Below are 27,931 nucleotides of genomic sequence, written 5' to 3'. Positions count from 1 at the left end.
AGCGGATCCGCTCCATTCAGACTGCATCAGGGCTGGACGGCTGCGTTCGGGTCCGCTCGTGAGCCCCTTCAAACGGAGCTCACGAGCGGACCGACGAACGCTAGTGTGAAAGTAGCCTTATACAGCGTTAGATGTTTGCTCCACGTGGATGAGCTTGTGCGAGCAATGACGCTGTACTCCCTTCACCTTACGAGCTAGAACTTCTTACTTGATTACCGCGATGTCCTTAGATAGATCCGACGATGTGGTGCACTCACATAGGTTCGGGGGTCTGACCAGACGCGTTTCGGGGTTGGGGTATCCCCTTCCTCAGTGGTAACCAGACCACCCGAACCGGCTCTCTTTTATACCTCAAAAGGTATTGGTTGCAAGACCCGAAGTGGACTCCGTTCCGGAAGTCAACTGATTTTCTTCATCGTATATAATTGTTTGAGTTTTCGTTTTATTTAATCTAGCTAAAATAGTTATTTGCACAGTTCATTGCACTAGTGTTTTCACCATGTCAATTATAATAAATTTGTAATTGTCCTCTTGCTGGAAAAAGCGCAGTTGTGTACAATTTTTAATGTTGTTGCGTTTCTGTTGCATTATAATATACAGCTTCAACTTCCACAGTTTATTGGGATATAGTTTATGCTATTAATTAGCAGTCATACATTTTCGTTCACTGGTCACAGAATTTAACTAATAAATAATTTTTTTTTTAAATAATAACAATGTTAAAAATAGTGACAAATAAAATATTTTAAGTAAAAGTCATGTTTTTAGAGGTAGTGTATATTGCAGATAATATATATTTAGAATATTAAAAATATATCATAAAAATATTAATGTTATCCAATATTCAAGATAAAATATAAGCAATAATAATTTTTGGTTCCATTTAATATAGCGCGGGATCATGAATAATGCAAATAGGCATATAGTGACTTATAGGCCACAGTTACAAAGACATCAATAATGTTAAAATATAAATGTTAAAATATAAATGAACAAAAGGATATGCAGCGAAAAGCATCGGGAAATTCACACAATATCGAATTGCAATAATGGGTCTCATCTTAAGGTATTTGATTATGAAGTGTTTGTTATTTTTTCTTTTTAAATTTTTGTTCTAAGTTTGTAAATAAAGATATTATATTGTCAATAAAAATATATATAAGTATATTATCAGCAAAAATTTTTCTATATATTTATTATTTTTATTCATAAAATTAAGATGTATAAATCTGTGGAGACAGTCAAGTGGTGTTTGTGAGTGGGGGCCCACCGTCGAGGACGGAGCCCGCCGCAAAAGGTTTTCTACGGCGGGATCCATACTCCACAGCGGGCCCCCACCCCTCGAGTACTCTAAAGGAAACCAAATATTTCATATTCCGCATTGAGACCTTCTGGAATCATGGTTTCCAATTCAAATATTCTTTGGGTCTCCATCCTTGACATTTTACTTATATGGTTACCCTTCCTCCAACTTTTGGGTATTTTGTCTATCGCAGCGAATTTCAGACCAGATGGATCACTATTGTGCACATTTTTAAAATGTTGTGATAACGAGTGGGTCTCCACTCCTTTTTTAATATTAGATACGTGTTCCGCTAGGCGCTTTTTTAGTGTCCTTTTAGTCCTACCAATGTATTGCCTTTTACAGGGGCATTCTACAATGTAAATAACACTCTCTGTACTGCATGTTAAAAATTCTTTTATAATGTGTTTGTGTCCATTGGTAGTAGATGTTATTTCCTTAGTGTGTCTCCCAAAGGAAGTTAATTTACAGATATTACATTGACCACATCTAAAGAACCCCTTTAAGTCCATCCATCTACATAGTGATGAATTCTTATCTGTTTTGTCTTCTTTGACTGTGGGGGCTATCTTATTCCCTAGATTTGGTGCCTTAGTGAAAATAATCAGGGGTTTTGGAGGAATTATAGTGCCAATCGTTTTTTCTTTTTTTATTATTTCCCAATGTTTGTATATAATATTCCTTATTTTCTTGTGATCTGCATTGTATGGTAATATTAATTTTATTAGGTTCTCTCCCTGTTCTTTAGAAATCGCACTTTAAATCCCCCCTCTCTGGACACATCGAGGGCTAACTGAGGACTGTGTTGGCCACAAACTATTTTATTCTCCACAGGTGGATCCACAAACATTGTGTATGCTCCAAAGCAACAGAGTCTCCACACATATATATATTTTTCCTAGGTGGACACATTATTATTGCGGAAGCTATAGATTGTATTAATATCAACCGTTATTACTTCCACTGTCATTAATGTATTTTGTTTTTTATATTGCTGCTACTTTTTACATATTTTAGAGCATTAATGTTGAATGCCATAAATTAACATATATTGTGGTCTATACCCTATTGTAATTTTATTCTATTTCACTACTAATTAAAGCATTTGACCTCATATCCTAGGTGTGCCCAGCCTTTCTATTTATAATATTTTGCTTTATCTAACAGTGGGGTGACACTGTGGGACTGTGAGCACCCTATTTTGGAGGATCAGCATTCCTGTGCATCTTCATTACTATTGTTATATTGTTTACTATTTGTCACCCGAGGAGATAGCACGGTCTGTTGATCCACCATGGATATTTGGACACATGTGGAAAATCAAAAACAAAAAGTTGAAAATTTCCATTTTGAAAATACATCCAGAGATATTACAAATGACGATATATGTATGTATAGTGTGTTCAAAGAATTAGAAACACTTTTGATTCGCCAACTTAAACAAAGGTGGGAGATCAAAACGCTAAAAAGAAGCATTGAAATTAATAAAATCCCTAAAGGCCTATCAATCAATAAGACCCCTGCACAAGACTTATGCAGCACCCAATTCAATAAAGAATGGGAAGAGTTGTTGCAAGAACAATCAGTTGCTTGTACGAAATTAGTAATTAAAAGACGCATAGAAATTTTGGAAGCAACCAATGAACGAGTCTCCGAATTAAAAATAATAATGGATAAATTTATCAAAAATGAAGAATACAATAATTTACAATCTAAATTATGCGACAATCTAGATAAATTAGAACAAGAAATAATAGAGAAAAAGGTGAAAAAATTGAACTATAGAAGAAGAGGAGGCAGAGATAGGGAAGAAAGAAATAGAGAAGAATTAGATGAACATACAACAGCAATAGAGGCAGTTAGAAACATTGGAAGAGAAATTAATATCACCGAAAAAACACCAATAATAAATGATAATTTTAACATACCAACTCAAAACAGATTCGAAATATTAGAGGAAAGAGACCATTTTTTAGATCGTACTCCGCCACATCACCGCTCCCGAATAAGACAAAGATCACCCCCTCCAAAAAAACAAATCACACAGAAAAAAACACATACAGATCACCAGTACAATCTGAGGAACAAACCCCAGAATGTACAACAATATCACAGGACACTAAACACGAGAGGAACTTACACGACACAAAACGAGTATCACAATCACAACCACTATCACAGAGAGAGAGAACACGAAGAAAGGGAAAGACAAGAAGAGGAACACGAAAAAAGACATTATCATCACAGACCACGTCACTTATAATCACAAATGATGCAATCATAAATTTAAGTTCGGTGATATTATCAGAAACCCAAAAACAACTGCTTAATAAAGGCCTCAAATTCGCCCCAACAAAACCCCTCAATAAATTTGAAATTTTTGTTGGGGTAGAAAAATTTCTTAGAAAATTATGTTTGAAAAAATATTTTTTAAAAAATCCATTAATCCGAGATGTCAACTCTATTAAGCAAAATGACAAGGTTGTCCATACATCACTTAAAAATAAGTCGAAAAAATATCCAAGGAATGAACTAAGTGTGGAAATGACCACTTTTAAAGAATGTGTAATGAGGGATATAAAAAAGATAAAAAATAACACCAAGTATAAATGAAATAACCTCACACAAAGTGAAATTGCAGCACTTAAATTGCTACAAAAGAATGAGAATATTGTAATTCGTCCAGCGGACAAGGGAGGATCCATAGTTATTCAAGATGTCGACAAATATAATATGGAATGTTTACGCCAATTAGCAGATAACAGTACATACCAGAAACTTTTAAAGGATCCAACTGATCAATTTTATATTCATTTAGAACAATTTTGTAAAAGGGGACTAGATAGTGACATTTTAAATAAGGAAGAATTTGAATTTATTTTAAATAAATATCCACGTATACCAGCTTTTTATTGTATTCCAAAAATACATAAGGACAAGGACAACCCACCAGGACGTCCAATTATCTCAGGAATAGAATCTTTGACGGCAAACCTCTCTATGTACATTGATACTCTACTTCAGACTAGAGTAAAAAAGGTCCCATCATATGTAAAAGACACGACTCAAATCATAAAAAAGATAGAAAATATGACATTTGAAGAACATTGGATAATGGGATCACTGGACGTCCAGTCCTTGTACACAATCATTGACCATGATCAAGGCAAGGAAGCCGTGGGAAAACAGTTAACAACAGAAGGTATACTAACAGACCAACAGATTGAATTTTTGATAGAAGGCATTGACCTTATTTTAACCCACAATTATTTTTATTTTAATGGAAATTTTTATATACAAACTCGAGGTACTGCCATGGGCACCAGGTTCGCCCCCAGTTATGCAAACTTATTTATGGCGGAATGGGAGGAGCGAAATGTGGCCCCCATACTGGGGACGAGCCTGGTGCTCTGGCAGAGATACATCGACGATGTATTTTTTATTTGGCGGTCAGGACGCGAACAATTAGATATATTTTTAAAATCTATTAATCAGAATAATCAAAATCTTAAATTTTCGGGCATAACTAGCAAAGAAAATATAGAATTTTTAGATTTAAAGATTTATGTTGAAGAAAATAAACTCAAAACTTGCACATATATCAAGCCCTCAACACGCAATAGTTACATTCTTTTCAATAGTTGCCACTTGCCGAGCTGGCTTTCAAATATTCCTCAAGGCCAATTTCAACGCTTAAGACGCAACTGTACAACTATGGAAAAATTTGAATTGGAGGCTGATAATATGAAAACTGAATTTTTAACAAAAAAATACCCAGAAGAAATTTTAGATGTAGCTCTAAATAAAGTGAAAAATATGGAAAGAACAGATATTTTTAAAGAAAAACAGAAGATTTCTAAAGAACAGGGAGAGAACCTAATAAAATTAATATTACCATACAATGCAGATCACAAGAAAATAAGGAATATTATATACAAACATTGGGAAATAATAAAAAAAGAAAAAACGATTGGCACTATAATTCCTCCAAAACCCCTGATTATTTTCACTAAGGCACCAAATCTAGGGAATAAGATAGCCCCCACAGTCAAAGAAGACAAAACAGATAAGAATTCATCACTATGTAGATGGATGGACTTAAAGGGGTTCTTTAGATGTGGTCAATGTAATATCTGTAAATTAACTTCCTTTGGGAGACACACTAAGGAAATAACATCTACTACCAATGGACACAAACACATTATAAAAGAATTTTTAACATGCAGTACAGAGAGTGTTATTTACATTGTAGAATGCCCCTGTAAAAGGCAATACATTGGTAGGACTAAAAGGACACTAAAAAAGCGCCTAGCGGAACACGTATCTAATATTAAAAAAGGAGTGGAGACCCACTCGTTATCACAACATTTTAAAAATGTGCACAATAGTGATCCATCTGGTCTGAAATTCGCTGCGATAGACAAAATACCCAAAAGTTGGAGGAAGGGTAACCATATAAGTAAAATGTCAAGGATGGAGACCCAAAGAATATTTGAATTGGAAACCATGATTCCAGAAGGTCTCAATGCGGAATATGAAATATTTGGTTTCCTTTAGAGTACTCGAGGGGTGGGGGCCCGCTGTGGAGTATGGATCCCGCCGTAGAAAACCTTTTGCGGCGGGCTCCGTCCTCGACGGTGGGCCCCCACTCACAAACACCACTTGACTGTCTCCACAGATTTATACATCTTAATTTTATGAATAAAAATAATAAATATATAGAAAAATTTTTGCTGATAATATACTTATATATATTTTTATTGACAATATAATATCTTTATTTACAAACTTAGAACAAAAATGTAAAAAGAAAAAATAACAAACACTTCATAATCAAATACCTTAAGATGAGACCCATTATTGCAATTCGATATTGTGTGAATTTCCCGACGCTTTTCGCTGCATATCCTTTTGTTCATTTATATTTTAACATTTATATTTTAACATTATTGATGTCTTTGTAACTGTGGCCTATAAGTCACTATATGCCTATTTGCATTATTCATGATCCCGCGCTATATTAAATGGAACCAAAAATTATTATTGCTTATATTTTATCTTGAATATTGGATAACATTAATATTTTTATGATATATTTTTAATATTCTAAATATATATTATCTGCAATATACACTACCTCTAAAAACATGACTTTTACTTAAAATATTTTATTTGTCACTATTTTTAACATTGTTATTATTTAAAAAAAAAATTATTTATTAGTTAAATTCTGTGACCAGTGAACGAAAATGTATGACTGCTAATTAATAGCATAAACTATATCCCAATAAACTGTGGAAGTTGAAGCTGTATATTATAATGCAACAGAAACGCAACAACATTAAAAATTGTACACAACTGCGCTTTTTCCAGCAAGAGGACAATTACAAATTTATTATAATTGACATGGTGAAAACACTAGTGCAATGAACTGTGCAAATAACTATTTTAGCTAGATTAAATAAAACGAAAACTCAAACAATTATATACGATGAAGAAAATCAGTTGACTTCCGGAACGGAGTCCACTTCGGGTCTTGCAACCAATACCTTTTGAGGTATAAAAGAGAGCCGGTTCGGGTGGTCTGGTTACCACTGAGGAAGGGGATACCCCAACCCCGAAACGCGTCTGGTCAGACCCCCGAACCTATGTGAGTGCACCACATCGTCGGATCTATCTAAGGACATCGCGGTAATCAAGTAAGAAGTTCTAGCTCGTAAGGTGAAGGGAGTACAGCGTCATTGCTCGCACAAGCTCATCCACGTGGAGCAAACATCTAACGCTGTATAAACGGTACCTCCTTAACTGAAAGAACGAACTTGAGCAAGCTTCCCCCGGACAGAAGAAATAATCCGCAGATAAGACCGGAGATCCATCATACCGGTAAGACTGTTCCTACTTGTAAAACCGGTACAGTAATCTAGTCAAAGACGGCACACCACTTTAACCTAAACCCTGATAGCTAGCGGGACGCCGCCGGGTTAGGCACACGGTGTGTATATATTGTAGACAGCATGTTTGCACAAAGTGTTTAATGCAAACATTCATTGATCATTAATTGCACAGTGTACGGGCTATTTGCACCCAGTAAATACTCTACAGAAGGACTCTATTGACGGCACTTTAAATCCCCCCTCTCTGGACACATCGAGGGCTAACTGAGGACTGTGTTGGCCACAAACTATTTTATTCTCCACAGGTGGATCCACAAACATTGTGTATGCTCCAAAGCAACAGAGTCTCCACACATATATATATTTTTCCTAGGTGGACACATTATTATTGCGGAAGCTATAGATTGTATTAATATCAACCGTTATTACTTCCACTGTCATTAATGTATTTTGTTTTTTATATTGCTGCTACTTTTTACATATTTTAGAGCATTAATGTTGAATGCCATAAATTAACATATATTGTGGTCTATACCCTATTGTAATTTTATTCTATTTCACTACTAATTAAAGCATTTGACCTCATATCCTAGGTGTGCCCAGCCTTTCTATTTATAACATTAAATACAAAACCTACATAGACAAATGCCAGACCGCTGGTATTCATTGATTCTTTATTACAAAAAACATTATAATTTAATAACATACATGATTAAAAGAGAAACAGTGCAGGAGATAAAAAAGCAACATCACTGGAGGAGACATACAGTGGACATGGTCCCTATCCCTTCAACATAATTATTAACAAAAATCCATATATGAAATTCAGCAAAGACAGGACAATAGGACATTTACCCATACTGTGTCTCCTCCAGGATGGCGCCAACCTGGAGGAGACACAGTATGGGTAAATGTCCTATTGTCCTGTCTTTGATGAATTTCCATATATGCATTTTTGTTAATAATTATGTTGAAGGGATAGGGACCATGTCCACTGTATGTCTCCTCCAGTGATGTTGCTTTTTTATCTCCTGCACTGTTTCTCTTTTAATCATGTATGTTATTATAATATCTAATGTTTTTTGTAATAAAGAATCAATGAATACCAGCGGTCTGGCATTTGTCTATGTAGGTTTTGGACTTACAAATAAAGTGGCCTCCATAAAGGGCCCAAGCAAACGGCAGGTATCACGCATGAGCTGCCACTGACTAACGTCAAAGCTACACAGGAGAGTACTCCTGTTCACCTTCATCATTAGGAAATAATTCATGACTTTCCCCTGTTCATATAGTCGCTCCAACATGTGGAGGGTGGAGTTCGTCACATATGAGGCGATGAGCATGAGGAGACCACAGAGTGGCCCAGTGACATAGTGTTGAGGTGAGGTGGCAACAGCATGAGGAGACCACAGAGTGGCCCAGTGACATAGTGGTGAGTTAGCATCAGCATGAGGAGACCACAGAGTGGTGAAGTGGCAGCAGCTTGAGGAGACCATAAAGTGGCCCATTGACAGAGTGGGGAGGTGGCAGCAGCATGAGGAGACCACAGAGTGGCCCAGTGACATAGTGGAAAGGTGGCAGCAGTATAAGGAGACCACAGAGTGGTGATGTGGCAGCAGCATGAGGAGACCACAGAGTAGTGATGTCCCGAAAAATTTGCCGGCGAACAGTTCACGGCAAACATGGCTTGTTCGCGTTTGCCACGGCAGGCAAACATATGCGATGTTCGGTCCGCCCCTTATACATCATCATTGAGCAAACTTTGACCCTGTACCTCACAGTCAGCAGACACATTCCAGGCAATCAGCAGCAGACCCTCCCTCCCAGACCCTCCCACCTCCTGGACAGCATCCATTTTAGATTCATTCGGAAGCTGCATTCTTAGTAAGAGGAGGGACAGTGCTGCTGCTGCTGATTTAAAAGGGAAAGCGTTAGCTAGGGCAGGGTTCTGTGTCCACAGACTCATCTGCTGTCAGGACAGCGTCCTGACAGCACCCCAAAAAGTCCTTTTTAGGGCTGGTACATCAGTCCGTTTTTCTTTTTATATATATATATATATATATATATATATATGTTGCAGTTGAATGCCCATGTGTGAGAGGCTGCAGGCTCACAGACAGTACTGTGTGCACACCATTCATACAGGGAGTCACAGACAGTACCTTAAAGAGAAAAAAAGTCAATTTTTTTTAAATATAATCACAGTTGCCAGACAGTGAGAGTCTGCAGGCTTACAGACAGTACTGTGTGCACACCATTCATACAGGGTGTCACAGACAATACCTTGCAGATAAAAAAATAATAATTTATTATTTCTCTGTGATATAATAGCAGTTGCAAGCCAGTGAGTTTCTGGCACACAGACTGTACTGTGGCCATTGGCTAGGCCACCACTCATACCGTTACAGGGTGTCACTCACAAATCACAATACCTTGCAGATAAAAAAACTCAATTTATTATTTCTCTGTGATATAATCGTAGTTGCAAGCCAGTGTCTGTCTGGCCCACAGACTGTACTGTGGCCACTGGCTAGGCCACCACTCATACCGTTACAGGGTGTCACAATACCTTGCAGATAAAAAATATTCAAATTATTTTTTCACTGTGATATAATCGCAGTTGCAAGCCAGTGTGTGTCAGTCCCACACAGACTGTACTGTGCCCACTGCTCACCACTTATATAGGGTGGCACAGTACCTTGCACGCATATTACCTACCACTTATAAAAAAAAATGACAGGCAGAGGCATGCCACCCCGCAGGGGCCGTCGTGGTCGTGGTGCTGTGACTTCCACTGGCCCTGGAATAATGCCCAGTGTTCAGAGGCCATGTACCCTGAACCCGAAAAAGTATGAGAACATAGTTGACTGGCTTACACAGGACACCCGATCTTCAACAGCTTCCGCTAAGAACCTTGACGCACCATCCTACTCCAGCTCAGCTTTGGTCACCTGCTCTCAAGTTACCCCTCTCCAGGCCGCTGCCACCACCACAACTACCACCACAGCCGCTTCACTTGATCCGTCAGAGGAGTTATTTACACATCAGTTGGATGAAATTAGTGATGCGCAACCATTATTGCCAGAGGATGTAGATAACAGGGATATGTCTCAGTCAGGCAGCATTAGACACATGGACATACAGTGTGATGATGATTATGATGTTGTACCCGCCGCTGCTTCATTTGCTGAGGTGTCAGATACAAGTGAAGTGGTTGATGATGACGATGTGTCCGTGGATGCCACGTGGGTGCCTGCTCGAAGAGAAGAAGAAGAGGGGGAAAGTTCAGAAAGGGAGACAGAGAGAAGGAGGAGACGAGTTGGAAGCAGGGGGAGGTCATCGCAAGGAGCTAGTGGCACAGTCAGACAGCATGTATCGGCACCCGGGGTCAGCCAGACAGCACGCCAATCAACGCATGCTGTTGCCACCACCAGAATGCCGTCTGGCTGCACATCAACTGACACGATGTTTTGGGGTTGACTTGCCTGAAAGCAGAGAGCCACACTGGACCAGCACTCCTGTCCGCCCTGAACGCACAGGTGGATCAGTGGCTGACCCCGCACCAACTGGAGATCGACAAAGTGGTGTGTGACAATGGAAGCAATTTGTTGGCGGCATTGAATTTGGGCAAGTTGTCACATGTGCTGTGCATGGCACATGTGTTGAATCTCATCGTACAACGCTTTGTGTCTAAGTACCCAAGCTTATAGGACGTCCTCAAGCAGGCCAGGAAGGTGTGTGGCCATTTCAGGCGTTCCTACACGGCCATGGCGCACTTTTCAGACAATCAGCGCCGAAACAACATGCCAGTGAGGCGCTTGATTTGCGACAGCCCGACTCCTAATGTTCGACCGCCTGCTCCAACAAGAAGAAGCTGTCAACGAGTATTTGTATGACCGGGGTGCAAGGACAGCCTCTGCGGAGCTGGTAGTTTTTTTACCACTTTACTGGACGCTTATGCGCAATGGCTGTAGGCTCATGAGTCCTTTTGAGAGAGGTGACAAACCTAGTCAGTCGCACCGAAGGCACCATCAGCGACCTCATCCCATTTGTTTTCTTCCTGGAGCGTGCCCTGTGAAGAGGGCTGGATCAGGATGTAGATGAGCATGAAGAGGAAGAGTTGTGGTCACCATCACCACCAGAAACAGCCTTGTCATCATCACTTGCCGGACCTGCGGCAACGCTGCAAGAGGAGTATGAGGAAGAGGAGTCAGAGGAGGAATGTGGCTTTGAGGAGGGGGAAGACAAACCACAGCAGGCATCACAGGGTGCTCGTTGTTGTCACCTATCTGGGACCCGTGGTGTTGTACGTGGCTGGGGGGAAGAACAGACCGTCAATGACCTCAGTGAGGACGAGGAAAGGGAAATGAGTAGCTTGGCATCCAACCTTGTGCAAATAGGGTCTTTCATGCTGTCATGTCTGTTGAGGGACCCTCGTATAAAAAGGATGAAGGAGAACGACCTGTACTGGGTGGCCACGCTACTAGAACCCCGGTATAAGCAGAAAGTGGCGGAAATGTTACCAAATTACCGAAAGTCAGAAAGGATGCAGCAGTTCAAAACCAAACTAAAAAATATGCTTTACACAGCTTATAAGGGGATGACACAGCACAACGGGAATCTAACTGGGGAAGAGGTGAAAGTAATCCTCCTCCTACCACGACGGCAAGGACAGGACGCTTTACAGATGTGTTGTTGATGGAGAACATGCAGAGCTTTTTCAGTCCTACACATCGCCACAGCCCTTCGGGATCCAGCCTTAGAGAACGACTCATCTGACAGGTAGCAGACTACCTCGCCTTAACTGCAGATATCGAAACTCTGAGGAGCGATGAACCTTTTGACTACTGGGTGTTCAGGCTTGACCTGTGGCTATCCCAGTTTGCGATAGAACTTCTGGCCTGCCCCGCTTTAAGTGTCCTGTCAGAAAGGACCTTCAGTGCAGCAGGATGCATTGTCACTGACAGAAGAAGTCGTCTCGGTCAGAAAAGTGTTGATTACCTCATCTTCATTAAGATGAATAAGGCATGGATCCCGAAGGGACTGACAGTGGGGTATACGTTTGACTAACAATAGGCCTGATGGCATGCCTTGGCCTCAAAATGGTCCCCACGCTGCTGTATTTAATTTCTGCATACCGGATGACTTTCGTCAATTCTCTGCCACCAACTAGGGTTCAAGCCGCAATGTTTTAGTCACCTTTCTGCCTGGAAAACATCAATTTTGCCGGCCGCTGCTACAACAGCAGCTGCAACAATACATAATTTTTCTGGCCTCTGGTGCTGCACTGTGGCTGCAAAAAAAAAGAAAAGCACATGCAAGTGTCAATTCTCCTTCGTGATCGTTATCTTGTTGTGGTGAAGGGGCTTGCGTATCACAATGAAGCGATCATCACCTCTAAGAGTGTGTTGGTAATGTTGCCACACCCCAGATGATAAGGCCGTTGCTTCATTATAATCAGACCAAAAGCGATCGGCTGGATCATTTTTCATAGAAAAAACATTATTGTATACACATTGTATGGGTTTTTAATAAATAAATAAAAAAAATAATAATAAAGTCTCTTTATAGTTTATTACAAATAGTGCAGACAATTTATAAAATCCCCATCAATTCCAATACAAAGCAAGTTCAGAGCTCAGAATTAAATTATTTCAGGATGTCGTAATGGTTCGTTAATTCCACAATGGTTAATCAATTCGACACACGTCCCTGGATAGGGGACGTAACAGGGATTAAACTGATAGGAATAGTACTAGTTAAGACACCACTCATATAGGGTGTCACAGCACATTGCTCCGTGCACACGCACTGCCCCAACTTGGGAGTATGAGGACCGACCAAGCAGCTTTTTCCATCTCCCAGTCCCTAAATTCTATTCAGTTTGGTGTATCAGAGTTTGGTCTGTCACTGTGAAGGCAGTCGAAGGTACTCGGCCTAAATTTTTTTTCACAAAAGGCAATCCCTGATATGGGACATAACAGGGATTAAACTGATGAGAATAGTACTACAGAAAATACCACTCATATCGGGTGTGACAGTAAATTGCACGGCGCAGACGCAGTGACCGTGGATTCAAACAAAGGGGAGGGAGCCAGCGTTTTTTTAACCATCTCCTCGTTCGAAAAATCAATTCAATAAATGGACCCCATATTGGGGACGTAAAAAGGGATTAAACTGATGAGAATAGTACTACAGAAAAAAACATTTATATCGGGTGTGACAGTAAATTGCACGGCGCAGACACAGTGACCGTGGATTCAAACAAAGGGGAGGGAGCCAGCGTTTTTTTAACCATCTTCCCGTTCGAAAAATCAATTCAATAAATGGACCCCAGATTGGGGACGTAACAGGGATTAAACTGATGAGAAGAGAACTACAGAAAATAACACTCATATCGGGTGTGACAGTAAATTGCACGGCGCAGACGCAGTGACCGTGGATTCAAACAAAGGGGGGGGAGCCAGCGTTTTTTTAACCATCTTCCTGTTTGAAAAATCAATTCAATTCACCTTTAGAGGACCCTTGGTGTTGTACGTGGCTGGGTGGAGGAAGAAACCTTCAATGACATCAACGGGACATGGCTAGCTTGGTATCCAACCTTGTGCAAATGGGGAGTTTGCGGTTGGGCAAATGGACTGTTTGCGGTGCATTAAAAGGGGAGTTTGGTCTGTCAATGCGACATCTCTACTTATATATACCCCTTGTGATCCAAAGGTAAGACTTAGCTAAGGGTGGGTTCACATCACATTTTTCCCATCCATTTAACGTACACATACGTTAAACGGATGCCTCCGACTGATGCCATACAGTGGCATCTATTCACCATAGAGTTCCATTGTAAAAAAAATATATATATATGTTTTTTTTACAGGACTGTGCAGGATACAAGAACGTGGTGTCCTGTTTTTTTATGTCTATGTCAAATGGAGGCATAAAACGTGATGTGAACCTACCCTCAAAGTTAAATAAAATGGTGTTTTCCCAGCAAAATCAGCACGCTGCGCACATCTATTCTTACATTATACACCAGATAGTGTATTATAGTAAATAATTTAAACCAGGCTTAACAAAAGTGGGAAAAGTCAGCAGAATACCACCTACAGTATGCACCTCTGACTAGCTGACCTTTGTGCAAATGCAGGTTTGGTAACAAAATTACATTGTAGTGTCAATTTCTATGTAAACCAGCTTGTTACAAAAGTTATTCTGTTTCTTTGGATGTTCGCGTGCCTACTTCGTAAGTAAATTTATCTGAATGAAAAAGGCTATTAGCATAATACATATGCAGAAGAACAAAACTGAACCTCATAAACTGCAAATTAATTTACAAGGATTGCCTGGAAAACTCATTGTAAGCACCTAAACATGTCTCATTTAATTAAAATAATTTATGCTAATGAGATAACTTTCATTTCCATTTATTCCAGATTAGAGAAGAGCAATAACTGTTTAGGTGCTGGAATTTTTATAATTGACTATTACAACTCTTAAAGAGGACCTTTCATTAGAATAAAAAATCTAAACTAACTATACAGACATGGAGAGCGGCGCCCAGGGATCTCCCTGCACTTACTGTTATACCTGGGCTCCGCTCCGTTCTCCCGTTATAGCCTCCGGTATCTTCATAGTTAGGCTCCACCCAGGGGAACCTGCCGGCGTCTCCTTCTCCCATGCTGTAGCGCTGGCCAATGGCAGAGCTCAGCTCATAGCCTGAGAGGCTTTTTTTTCTCTCAGGCTATGAGATGAGCGCTTAGATAATAATCTTTATTTATATAGCACCAATATATTCCATAGTGCCTTACAATCAGATGGTTCATGTACAAACAAAATCATAGAGGAATGAGGACCCTACTGGCAAGTGCTTACAATCTATAAGGACATAGGGGTGACACATAAGGTAAAAAGTTCTTGTTTTGTACAATGGTCTAGCTACAGTATCTCTTGGGAGGTGAAATAGACAAATAGAGAAAGCAATTCTATCTGTCTTTTATATGTTATGGGCTTCACCGTGTGATATAAGAGACAGGATAACTTAATTTTTTTAGTTAAAATGATTGATATAGCTCTTTTAGTTTAGCTACTTTTGCATCCCAAAATCATTCTTATATTTAAAATTAAAATGTGTTTACTTGGTCTGTAATTTCCATTTTTTCCATTTTGGGATACATATATATTTTTTTTATTCCAGACCAATACATAAGGAACACTTTTGTTACAGCAGTGGGGGTGGAACCACCGTGTCAAGCAGCAGATTTCACATAAGGCTAATACTAAGGGCTTTATCCTGGCAGTTCACTAGTATTCATCCTTTAACCCCTATACAGGGATCTGGACTTTGCAGGGGAGCACCCAGGCCGCTACCTCCTGAAGTAATTAATGTGAAGTTGAGAGCTGGCCTATGGGGATCAGAGACACCAGTGCAGGGCATCAAGGGGTCAGGCAAAATCATAGTCAAGGATAGACCAGGCTTTAGAGCCCCTAAAAAGCCAGGGCAGTAGAAATACCCCACATGTGACCCCATTTTGGAAAGAAGACACCCCAAGGTATTCAATGAGGGGCCTGGCGAGTTCATTGACATTTTTTTTTTGGCATAAGTTAGCGGAAATTGTTTTTTTTTTTAATTTCTCAAAAAGAATCACTTTCCACTAACTTGGGACAAAAATTGCAATCTTTCATGGACTCAATATGCCCCTCAGCGAATACCTTGGGGTGTCTTCTTTCCAAAATGGGTTCATTTGTGGGGTGTTTTTACTGCCCTGGCATTTAAGGGGCTCCGCAATCATTACATGTATGGCCAGCATTAGGAGTTTTTAGCTATTCTCCATATATTGAGCATACAGGTAATGAGATTTTTTTTTCCGTTCAGCCTCTGGGCTGAAAGAAAAAAATGAACGGCACAGATTTCTTCATTCACATCGATCAATGTGGATGAAAAAATCTATGCAAAAAAAAAAAAGGAGGGGAAAGGCGTCTGCCAGGACATAGGAGCTCCGCCCAACATCCATACCCACTTAGCTCATATGCCCTGGCAAACCCGATTTCTCCATTCACATCAATCGATGTGGATGAATAAATCATTGCCGGGATTTTTTTTTTTTTTTTTATATACAAAGTGTTTGCCAAAGTATATGAACACCGCCACCTCCTCAGCTCATATGCCTCGGCAAACGTATCTTTTACTGCAGAGGAGAAATCTCATCTTGCAGCGCCGCATACACCGACTTGTGTGTAATCTGACAGCAGCACAATGCTTCTGTCAGAATGCACATCAGTGCTGCAGCTAGTCGATCGGTTGGTCCACCTGGAAGGTAAAAAAAACAAAACATAAAAGAAAAAAAACAGGTCGCAACGCAATAATTTTATTAACTTTATAATAACCTTTGAACAGAACATATAAACTTTATTTAACTTTTGGAACTGAACGTAAAATTTTTTGCATACTGGTGTTTTTTTTTTTTTTTTTTGTTTTTTTTTTACCTTTATAGGACAAACCTCTCCTTCCCCATGGGACAATGTGCAAAGCGCAAATCACCCAAAGATGTGGCGAAGTGCATTATGCACTTTGTCCCAGGTGAAAGGAGAGGTTTGCAGCAGCTGTGTGTGAATGGGCCCTAATAGCCCTGTGTGCCTGTCCTGTGAGATGTGATCCCTATGCTAGGTGTACCTGTGTGTGGTACTTCCGGAAACACTCCCCTAAGCATAGGGCAGGGTGGTCAGGGCAGTCAGGACAGAAATAGCGGGTTTCACGCCTTATTCCACTCCTGCTACAGACACAACATCTTTTTCGGGGTGACGGTTGGTTTGAGGTACCAGCAATGACATTAGGGAAATGTCGCTCGTGTAGACAACATCTGGTCATTGAAGTCCACCCCTCCCATGTGAAGGTTATAGTCATGGACTTAGAGGGGCTTTTCAATGACTCTGGTTGCTCGCTCAATTTGGATTGTCGTGTCTGCGTGAATGGAGGAGAGCATGTAAACGTCACGCTTGTCTCTCCATTTCACCGCGAGCAGTTCTTCGTTACTCAAGGCAGCCCTCTCCCCCCTTGCAAGACGGGTGGTAATGATCCGTTGGGGGAAGCCCGCGCGACTAGTTCGCGCGGTGCCACAGCAGCCAATCTGTTCTAGAAACAAATGCCTGAAGAAGGCCACACTTGTGTAGAAATTGTCCACATAAAGATGGTACCCCTTGCCAAATAAGGGTGACACCAAGTCCCAGACTGTCTTCCCACTGCTCCCCAGGTAGTCAGGGCAACTGACTGGCTCCAGGGTCTGATCTTTTCCCTCATAGATCCGAAATTTGTGGGTATAGCCTGTGGCCCTTTCACAGAGCTTATACAATTTGACCTCATACCGGGCGCGCTTGCTTGGGATGTATTGTTTGAAGCCAAGGCGCCCGGTAAAATGTATTAGGGACTCGTCTACGCAGATGGCAGATGTTTTGCTCAGGGGTATACAAATCTGCAAATTTCTGGTTGAAGTGGTCTATGAGGGGCCGAATTTTGTAGAGCCGGTCAAAAGCTGGGTGGCCTCTGGGACGGGAGGTGGTGTTGTCACTAAAGTGCAGGAAACGCAGGATGGTCTCAAATCGTGTCCTGGACATAGCAGCAGAGAACATGGGCATGTGATGAATTGGGTTCGTGGACCAATATGACCGCAATTCATGCTTTTTGGTTAGACCTATGTTGAGGAGAAGGCCCAGAAAAATTTTAATTTCGGAGACTTGGACTGGTTTCCACCGGAAAGGCTGGGCTTAAAAGCTTCCCGGGTTGGCAGATATAAATTGAGTGGCATACCGATTTGTTTCTGCCACAACTAAGTCCAAGAGCTCCGCAGTCAAGAACAGCTCAAAAAATCCCAGGGCCGAACTGATCTGAGCTGTCTCAACCCAAACTCCAGACTGGGCGGTGAAAGGGGGAACTACAGGTGCGGCTGAAGTTGGGGACTGCCAATCAGGGTTTGCCAGCACCTCAGGGATTCTAGGGGCTCTACGGGCCTGTCTGTGCGGTGGCTGCGACGGGGTAACTACTTCACGTGCCACCGTACCAGCTTCAACTGCCCTTCTGGTGCTCGCCACTTCACCATGTTGTACGGCAGTGGTGGTACTAGGTCCAGGATGGGCTGCGCTGCTGGTGTATGCCTCACCAAGTAATCCGACAGTGCCAGCCCCACTCTGCTGCCCTTGAAGCGGTTCCTGCGCAACCTGTGGTCTAGCGACACGGGGCTGGGTACGCCTGGTGGTATCAGGGACCTCAACCTCCTCGTCCAAACTTTGTGTCAGACTGCCACTGCTTTCTACAGGTTCATATTCTGACCCGCTAGATTCATCAGATGAGGGTTCCCATTCCTCATCCGACTGGGTCAGAAGCCTGTAGGCCTCTTCAGAAGAATACCCCCTGTTTGACATTTGGGCTACTAAATTTAGGGGTATTCCCTGAGACTACCCAAGAAAAAAAGCAAGCCTGTCTTACAAATGGGAGGCTAGCGAAGTACCGGAGGCCGCTGCGGTTGATAAAAAATATCAAAACAGATTTTTTTATCGCCGCAGCGCTTGTAAAGTGATTGTGCAGTGATCCAAAAAAAAAATCATTTTTTGTCACTGCGGCGGGGCGGGCGTGGGTAAACGCACGTGTGGGCAACCGATCAGGCCTGATCGGGCAAACACTGCGTTTTGGGTGGAGGGCGAACTAAGGTGACACTAATACTATTATAGATCTGACTGTGATCAGATTTGATCACTTACAGATACTATAAAAGTACAAAAGCTGATTAGCGATACGCTAATCAGCGAATAAGTGACTGCGGTGCGGTGGGCTGGGCGCTAACCGATCGCTAAACTACCTAACAAAGGGGCCTAAACTATCCCTAAAACCTAACAGTCAATACCAGTGAAAAAAAAAAGTGACAGTTTACACTGATCATTTTTTTCCCTTTCACTAGTGATTGACAGGGGCGATCAAGGGGTGATCAAGGGGTTAATTGGGGTGCTGGGGGGTGATCTGGGGCTAAGTGTAGTGTTTGGTGGCTACTTACTGTGATGCCTGCTCCTCTGCTGAGACCAACCGATGAAAAGGACCAGCAGAGGAGCAGGGAAGCCATTTAACACATCATATTTACAAATATAATGTGTTAATTGGCTTGTGAATGGAGATTTTAAAAATCGCCAGCCTGCCAGCAACGATCATTGGCTGGCAGGCTGGTAACAAAATAGTGCTTGAACTTTTGCCGGCCCGCGATGCGCATGCGCATGCGCATGCGCGGGCCGGCTCAGACCAAAATCTCGCATCTCGCGAGATGACGCACGGATGCGTCCAGGAGGAATGAATCGACCTCCTTCAGGACGCATCCGTGCATTAGGCAGTCTGGAGGAGGTTAAGAGCCAGAAGAGCATGCAACCTATAGGTACAGAGAGGCATTGCCAACAAGCAGACCGCACCCTGCTTAGGGGAACAAAGGTGGCCCAGCAACCAGGTCTGTCCAGATGAAGACTGTTGGAGGCAGCTCTCAGTCTAGTCTGTGATCAACTGAATTTTGTAAATAAACTTTGCAATATTGAAATAAATGCTCAGTTGAACAGAGTTCAGTACAATACACAACAAGTATGAAGCAGAAAAAATATGTTAAGGGGATACTCATCTACTCTACTTTACTCTATCAGCACCAGGATTAATATTGTAAAAAGATTTATGTCTGTGATTGTGAATGACAGTGTATGATGCACATTGGTTAATACGCATATATGAAAAATTGAGTTAGATAGATAAAGATATAGCTTTAAATTCTGCTGCAGCACTAATTAAACTGGCTGCCACCTGACTGAGTTACAGAGAGACACACTACATTCACTTTTCTGTCTATTCAATTGGTTAAATCTAGTGATGAGTGAAGCAAGCTTTGGATGCTACATCCGAAGTAGCGTGTTCAAAACTTCAGATTAATACTGTACGGAGATATACAGTATTAAAATGTATGGGCTCCGATGAGCTGAAGTTAGTTATTCACAAAGTCATGCATGACTTTCGAGTCAAGTTGATTTTTAAAGAGGAAAATCACTTTAAAACTTGAAACCAAATTTGGCTATGGTTCCAAGGTACCAGTCGGACACAAGAAATTCGTTTTTTGGAAGATTTTAGGACATAAAGGTTAGAAACAGCTAAGTAGCTATGAAATTAGACATATAATTGACTGTTATCAAGATAGAGATTGCCTAGAGCAGTGTTTCCCAACCAGTAGGCCTCCAGCTGTTGCAAAACTACAACTCCCAGCATGCCCGCACAGCCAAAGGCACAGCTGGAGGCACACTGGTCGGGAAACACTGGCCTAGAGGATAGTCTATTGGGGTCTGTGTAGAGAGAAATCAGTGGGCTCATGGAATTAATGCTGAGGAACCCCAACAGGAAGGGAAAGAGGAGAAGTAGAGTAAGCAAAACAGGCAGTTGGAAAGGTGGAAAGAAAACCCAGAGTAACAGTACTGTATGGTTAAAACCAGTAGAGTTAAAGGAAATTAACCTCCTCAGGACCGCCGTACGCAGGATTGCGTCCTGGCGGCGGCCCTGCTATTCTGGGTGGACGCATATACGCGTCCTCTCGCGATAGCCGAGATTTTCTTGTGAACGCGCGCACACAGGCACGCGCGTTCACAGGATCGGAAGGTAAGCGAGTGGATCTCCAGCCTGCCAGCGGCGATCGTTCGCTGGCAGGCTGGAGATGCGATTTTTTAACCCCTAACAGGTATATTGGACGCTGTTTTGATAACAGCATCTAATATACCTGCTACCTGGTCCTCTGGTGGTCCCTTTTGCTTGGATCGACCACCAGAGGACTCAGGCAGCTCAGTAATAAGTAGCACTAAAACACCACTACACTACACCCCCCCCCTGTCACTTATTAACCTCTTATTCACCCCTGATCACCCCATATAGACTCCCTGATCACCCCCCTGTCATTGATCACCCCCCTGTAAGGCTACATTCAGACGTCCGTATGATTTTTACGGATCCACGGATACATGGATCGGATCCGCAAAACACATGCGGACGTCTGAATGGAGCCTTACAGGGGGGGTGATCAATGACAGGGGGGTGATCACCCATATAGACTCCCTAATCACCCCCCTGTCATTGATCACCCCCTGTAAGGCTCCATTCAGACGTCCGTATGATTTTTACGGATCCACGGATACATGGATCGGATCCGCAAAACACAAACGGACATCTGAATGGAGCCTTACAGGGGGGTGATCAATGACAGGGGGGTGATCACCCATATAGACTCCCTAATCACCCCCCTGTCATTGATCACCCCCTGTAAGGCTCCATTCAGACGTCCGTATGATTTTTACGGATCCACGGATCCGTAAAAATGGAGCCTTACATGGGGGGTGATCAATGCCATTGATCACCCCCTTACAGGGGGGGGATCAATGACAGGGGGGTGATCACCCATATAGAATCCCTGATCACCCCCCTGTCATTGATCACCCCCCTAACAAAAAATAATAATGGAATCGCACTCACCAGAACTTGAGGTCATCCGGTATGCAACAGCCTACCTGGAGTCCAAGATTCATCAGGGCTCCTACATGATAAGTCCAAGAAAAGAAGATGGAGGCAGCATGACCGGTAAAAAAGTCCCTTTTAATGGGAACCGCCAAGTGAACAAGCGTGCAACAGTTGTGACGTTTTGGCTGCTTCACAGCCTTTATTAAACACAATGTAAAATTTGAAAGTACCTGTTTAAATACATTAAAACACACCCACTCACACAGGAGTGGCCAATAACATAGTGAATAAGGTGCTGATGTCATCAAGGATGCGTCCTCAAGTGCTCCTACTAGGTGTTTAAATCTACATCAATCATAGGTATCAGATCCATTAGCCCACATACCTTCAGGGCACACATGTGCCTCGGAGTTCCCAGGCTCTTGGTGCGCATGTCAGGAAAGACAGGGCTACGTCACTGCCTGATTCACCCAGGGTCAGCTGATCGCGAGCGACTCCGCCCAAACGATCTCGCGTCATCATACCTCTCCTGTCACGTGCACCGTTGCCAAGGACGCCTATGAGCCGGTCCACCCATCCCCGAGAGCTGCATGCGATCGCTCCACACCACCACGTCCACAGCGTTAGCGGTCAGACCCTGGGTCGAGTTATGCGGTAGCGAAGACTCACCAGCTTGCTCTTCACATCTTCTGGCACAATCGGGGGACGTCTGCAAAGGAGTAGGCGGCGGCACCACGTCTCCATCCGAAACCCGGCCTTGGTGACGTCAAAGCCCCGCCTCTCCAACGTCCGACCCACCCCGTGTTGCCAGAGAAGCAACCAAGGTCTAGCCCCGCCCTCCGCAGTGGCGTGAGGTGGGAGACACCCACACTCATATCAGGGGTGAAAATAGGACCAAGCCCTATGTTCTGTATTGTGCCGTGATCCATGTGGGCCAGGAACAAGTGAAAATGTGCATTAATCAAAAATCAAAGTACAGTTAAAAAACACTACACAGAGAACCAGCTCAAAGGTCACTCATAATCATTACACATTTGTTACTGAGAAATCTACGTTCATTCCAAAAGGTTGAAGGGCTCTCATCTCAAAGATCCACTTAAGCTCCTTCTTGCGTAGAATCCGATCCTTGTCCCCCCCACGTCTCAGAGGGCCGACAGAATCAATGATTCTAAACTGGAGTTGGTTGACGCTCCAGGAAGTGTTTCGCCACTGGCTTATCAATCTGGGCCCTACGAATATTGCTCTTATGGGAGTTGATACGTTCCCTGGCTTCCATTGTGGTTTCCCCAATGTAAATAAGGCCACATGGGCACGTGATCATGTATATCACGTCCCGTGACCTGCATGTAAAGAAGTTTTTAATCTTATAGGGCTTGCCACTATAGGGATGGGCAAAGGTATCTCCCTTTAGCATGTTGCCACAGTTACAACAACCAAGGCAGGGAAAACATCCCAACTTCCTTGGTGCCAGATACCTCTGCCCATCCCCATGTGGCTCACCAACCTCGGTCCTCACCAATTTATCACGCAGGTTGGCCCCTCTCTTATATGCCATCATGGGGAAACCCACAAAATCCTCTACCATGGGTAACCCTTTTTGCAAGATGTGCCACTCTTTGCGTATAATACGCGCTATGTTGCCACTGTTGGTTCCATATGTTGAGACAAACAGAATCCGTTTAGAGTCCCTCTCCTTCTTCTTTCCCTGGAACGTGGACTCCCGGTCAACCTCCCGCACTTTTCGTGAGATGTTCTCCACCAATCGTCGTGGATATCCCCTCTCGAGGAATTTCTTCCCCATCTCCTCCACCCTTATCCCAAATGATTTTTACGGATCCACGGATACATGGATCGGATCCGCAAAACACATACGGACGTCTGAATGGAGCATTACAGTTGGGTGATCAATGACAGGGGGGTGATCACCCCATATAGACTCCCTGATCACCCCCCTGTCATTGATCACCCCCCTATCATTGATCACCCCCCTGTAAGGCTCCATTCAGACGTCCGTATGATTTTTACGGATCCACGGATACATGGATCGGATCCGCAAAACACATACGGACGTCTGAATGGAGCCTTACAGTTGGGTGATCAATGACAGGGGGGTGATCACCCCATATAGACTCCCTGATCACCCCCCTGTAAGGCTCCATTCAGACGTCCGTATGTGTTTTGCGGATCCGATCCATGTATCCGTGGATCCGTAAAAATCATATGGACGTCTGAATGGAGCCTTACAGGGGGGTTATCAATGACAGGGGGGTGATCAGCGAGTCTATATGGGTGATCACCCCCCTGTCATTGATCACCCCCCTGTAAGGCTCCATTCAGACGTCCATATGTGTTTTGCGGATCCGATCCATGTATCCGTGGATCCGTAAAAATCATACGGACGTCTGAATGGAGCCTTACAGGGGGGTTATCAATGACAGGGGGTGATCAGCGAGTCTATATGGGTGATCACCCCCCTGTCATTGATCAACCCCCTGTAAGGCTCCATTCAGACGTCCGTATGTGTTTTGTGGATCCAATCCATGTATCCGTGGATCCGTAAAAATCATACAGACGTCTGAATGGAGCCTTACAGGGGGGTGATCAATAACTTTTGGCCCAAGTTAGCGGAAAGTTTTTTTTTTTTTGTGTTTTGTTTTTCTTACAAAGTCTCATATTCCACTAACTTGTGTCAAAAAATAAAATCTCACATGAACTCACCATACCCCTCACGGAATCCAAATGCGTAAAATTTTTTAGACATTTATAGTCCAGACTTCTTCTCACGCTTTAGAGCCCCTAAAATGCCAGGGCAGTATAAATATCCCACATGTGACCCTATTTCGGAAAGAAGACACCCCAAGGTATTCCGTGAGGGGAATATTGAGTCCATGAAAGATTTAAATTTTTGTCCCAAGTTAGCGGAAAGGGAGACTTTGTGAGAAAATACAAAAAAAATCAATTTCCGCTAACTTGTGCCCAAAAAAGAAAAAAAAAAAAAAAAAAAAATCGATGAACTCGCCATGCCCCTCATTAAATACCTTGGGGTGTCTTCTTTCCAAAATGGGGTCACATGTGGGGTATTTATACTGCCCTGGCATTTTAGGGGCCCGAAAGCGTGAGAAGAAGTCTGGGATCCAAATGTCTAAAAATGCCCTCCTAAAAGGAATTTGGGCCGCTTTTCGCATCTAGGCTGCAAAAAAGTGTCATACATGTAGTATCGCTGTACTCAGGAGAAGTTGGGCAATGTGTTTTGGGGTGTCATTTTACATATACCCATGCTGGGTGGGATAAATATCTTGGTCAAATGCCAACTTTGTATAAAAAAAAATGGGAAAAGTTGTCTTTTGCCAAGATATTTCTCTCACCCAGCATGGGTATATGTAAAATGACAACCCAAAACACATTCCCCTACTTTTCCTGAGTACGGCGATACCAGATGTGTGACACTTTTTTGCAGCCTAGGTGGGCAAAGGGGCACACATTCCAAAGAGCACCTTTAGGATTTCACCGGCCATTTTTTACAGATTTTGATTTCAAACTACTTTGCACGCATTTGGGCCGCTAAAATGTCAGGGCAGTATAACTACCCCACAAGTGACCCCATTTTGGAAAGAAGACACCCCAAGGTATTTCGTGATGGGCATAGTGAGTTCATGGAAGTTTTTATTTTTTGTCACAAGTTAGTGGAATATGAGACTTTGTAAGAAAAAAATAAATAAAAAAAATCATCATTTTCCGCTAACTTGTGACAAAAAATAAAAAGTTCTATGAACTCAATATGCCCATCAGTGAATACCTTAGGGTGTCTACTTTCCGAAAGGGGGTCATTTGTGGGGTGTTTGTACTGTCTGGGCATTGTAGAACCTCAGGAAACATGACAGGTGCTCAGAAAGTCAGAGCTGCTTCAAAAAGCGGAAATTCACATTTTTGTACCATAGTTTGTAAACGCTATAACTTTTACCCAAACCATTTTTTTTTTACCCAAACATTTGTTTTTATCAAAGTCATGTAGAACAATAAATTTAGCAAAAAATTTATATATGGATGTCGTTTTTTTTGCAAAATTTTACAACTGAAAGTGAAAAATGTCATTTTTTTGCAAAAAAATCGTTACATTTCGATTAATAACAAAAAAAGTTAAAATGTCAGCAGCAATGAAATACCACCAAATGAAAGCTCTATTAGTGAGAAGAAAAGGAGGTAAAATTCATTTGGGTGGTAAGTTGCATGACCGAGCAATAAACGGTGAAAGTAGTGTAGTGCAGAAGTGTAAAAAGTGGCCTGGTCATTAAGGGTGTTTCAGCTAGGGGGGCTGAGGTAGCACTAAAAGTACAACCCAAATATAATATAATCTCCTTGTGTTTCTTTGTTATTTCCTCTTGTTTTGTTAGATATCGCAATTGCCGACAAGGAAAAATAACACAGAAAAGCAGTGCATTTTTCTCTCAGGCTGCTTCCATGTCTACTTCCCCCTCTCCTGCTGTGCATAAATGTCAGGAAATTTAGGAGGATAGGGCTGAGTTTTGCGTGGATAATTTTGACTACACAGCGAGTTTGGTTATTTTGTTGGAGAGAATCTCCAAGTTAGGCCTCATGCACACAACCGTTGTGTTCATCTGTGTCCGTTGTTCCGTTTTCCGTGATTTTCTGCGGACCCCTTCCCTGTATTAATTTCATTGGTGGCCAGTGCGGCCTCCCCTCTCCCCCCCATCATTGGTGGCAGCGGAGAGTTCCGATCGGAGTCCCAGTTTAATCGCTGGGGCTCCGATCGGTAACCATGGCAACCAGGACGCTACTGCAATCCTGGTTGCCATAGTTACTTAGCAATATTAGAAGCATTATACTTACCTGCTGCGATGTCTGTGACCGGCCGGGCGCTCCTCCTACTGTTAAGTGACAGGTCTTTGCTCTTTAAGCAATGCGCCGCACAGACCTGTCACTTACCAGTAGGAGGAGCTCCGGACGGTCACAGACAGTGCAGCAGGTAAGTATAATGCTTCTAATATTGCAAAGTAACCATGGCTACCAGGACTGCAGTAGCGTCCTGGTTGCCATGGTTACCGATCGGAGCCCCAGCGATTAAAGTGGGACTCCGATCGGAACTCTCCGCTGCCACCAATGATGGGGGGGGGAGAGGGGGCCGCACTGGCCACCAATTAAATTAATACAGGGGAGGGGGGGCCGGTGGGGCCGCACTGGCCACCAATGAAATTAATACAGTAGAGGGAGGGGGGGCCGCACTGGCCACCAATGAAATCAATACAGTAGAGGGAGGGGGGCCAGTGGGGGCGCACTGGCCACCAATAAATGTAATACAGGGGAGAGAGGGAGGGGGTCTGCCCCCTGCTGCCTGGCAGCCCCTGATCTCTTACAGGGGTCTATGATATGCACAATTAACCCCTCAGGTGCCGCACCTGAGGGGTTAATTGTGCGGCTTACAGGCCCCTGTAAGAGATCGGGTGCTGCCAGGCAGCAGGGGGCAGTCATGTACACAGTTCTTAGTATATTCTAACTTGAAGCATCCCCATCACCATGCGAACGCCTCTGTGTTAGAATATACTGTCGGATCTGAGTTATAACGATCTAACTCAAATCCGATGGTATATTTTAACATAGAGGTGTTTCCATGGTGATGGGGACGCTTTAAGTTAAAATATACCATGACTTTACATTGAAAGTCAATGGGGGATGGATCCGTTCGCAATTGCACCATATTGTGTCAATGTCAAACGGATCCGTCCCCATTGACTTGCATTGTAAGTCAGGACGGATCCGTTTGGCTCCGCACGGCCAGGCGGACACCAAAACAACTTTTTCCTTCATGTCCGTAGATCCTCTAAAAATCAAGAAAGACCCACAGAAGAAAAAACTGCCATGGATCACGGACCTCCGGAACCCGTTTTTGCGGACCGGTCATGGTCCGAAACGGTCGTGTGCTTGAGGCCTTACTGATACTACAAATACATTTGCATAAATCTCCCTTCCCATTAATAAATGGTGTCACAGCTAGGCAGATTTGCCTTTCAGGTTTCTGGGAAAGCTGCGTTACCACTATGTGGAGCTGAAATAGACTACAGAATATTAATGTATCAAGATAAATTGTCCTCTCCACTCAAATACATACAAATACAACCCAGACAACAGTTTGTAGAGACAGTCAATGAGAGAAAATGCCTGTTGTGATGGAAACTTCTCCATGTGTCAGAAATCGATCAGATCTTCCTCTCTAGT

Source organism: Bufo gargarizans, chromosome 10 (genome assembly GCF_014858855.1).
Source record: "Bufo gargarizans isolate SCDJY-AF-19 chromosome 10, ASM1485885v1, whole genome shotgun sequence".
Classification (NCBI taxonomy): domain Eukaryota; kingdom Metazoa; phylum Chordata; class Amphibia; order Anura; family Bufonidae; genus Bufo; species Bufo gargarizans.
The sequence above is the reverse complement of the archived record's forward strand: the minus strand, read 5'-3'. Positions refer to the sequence as shown.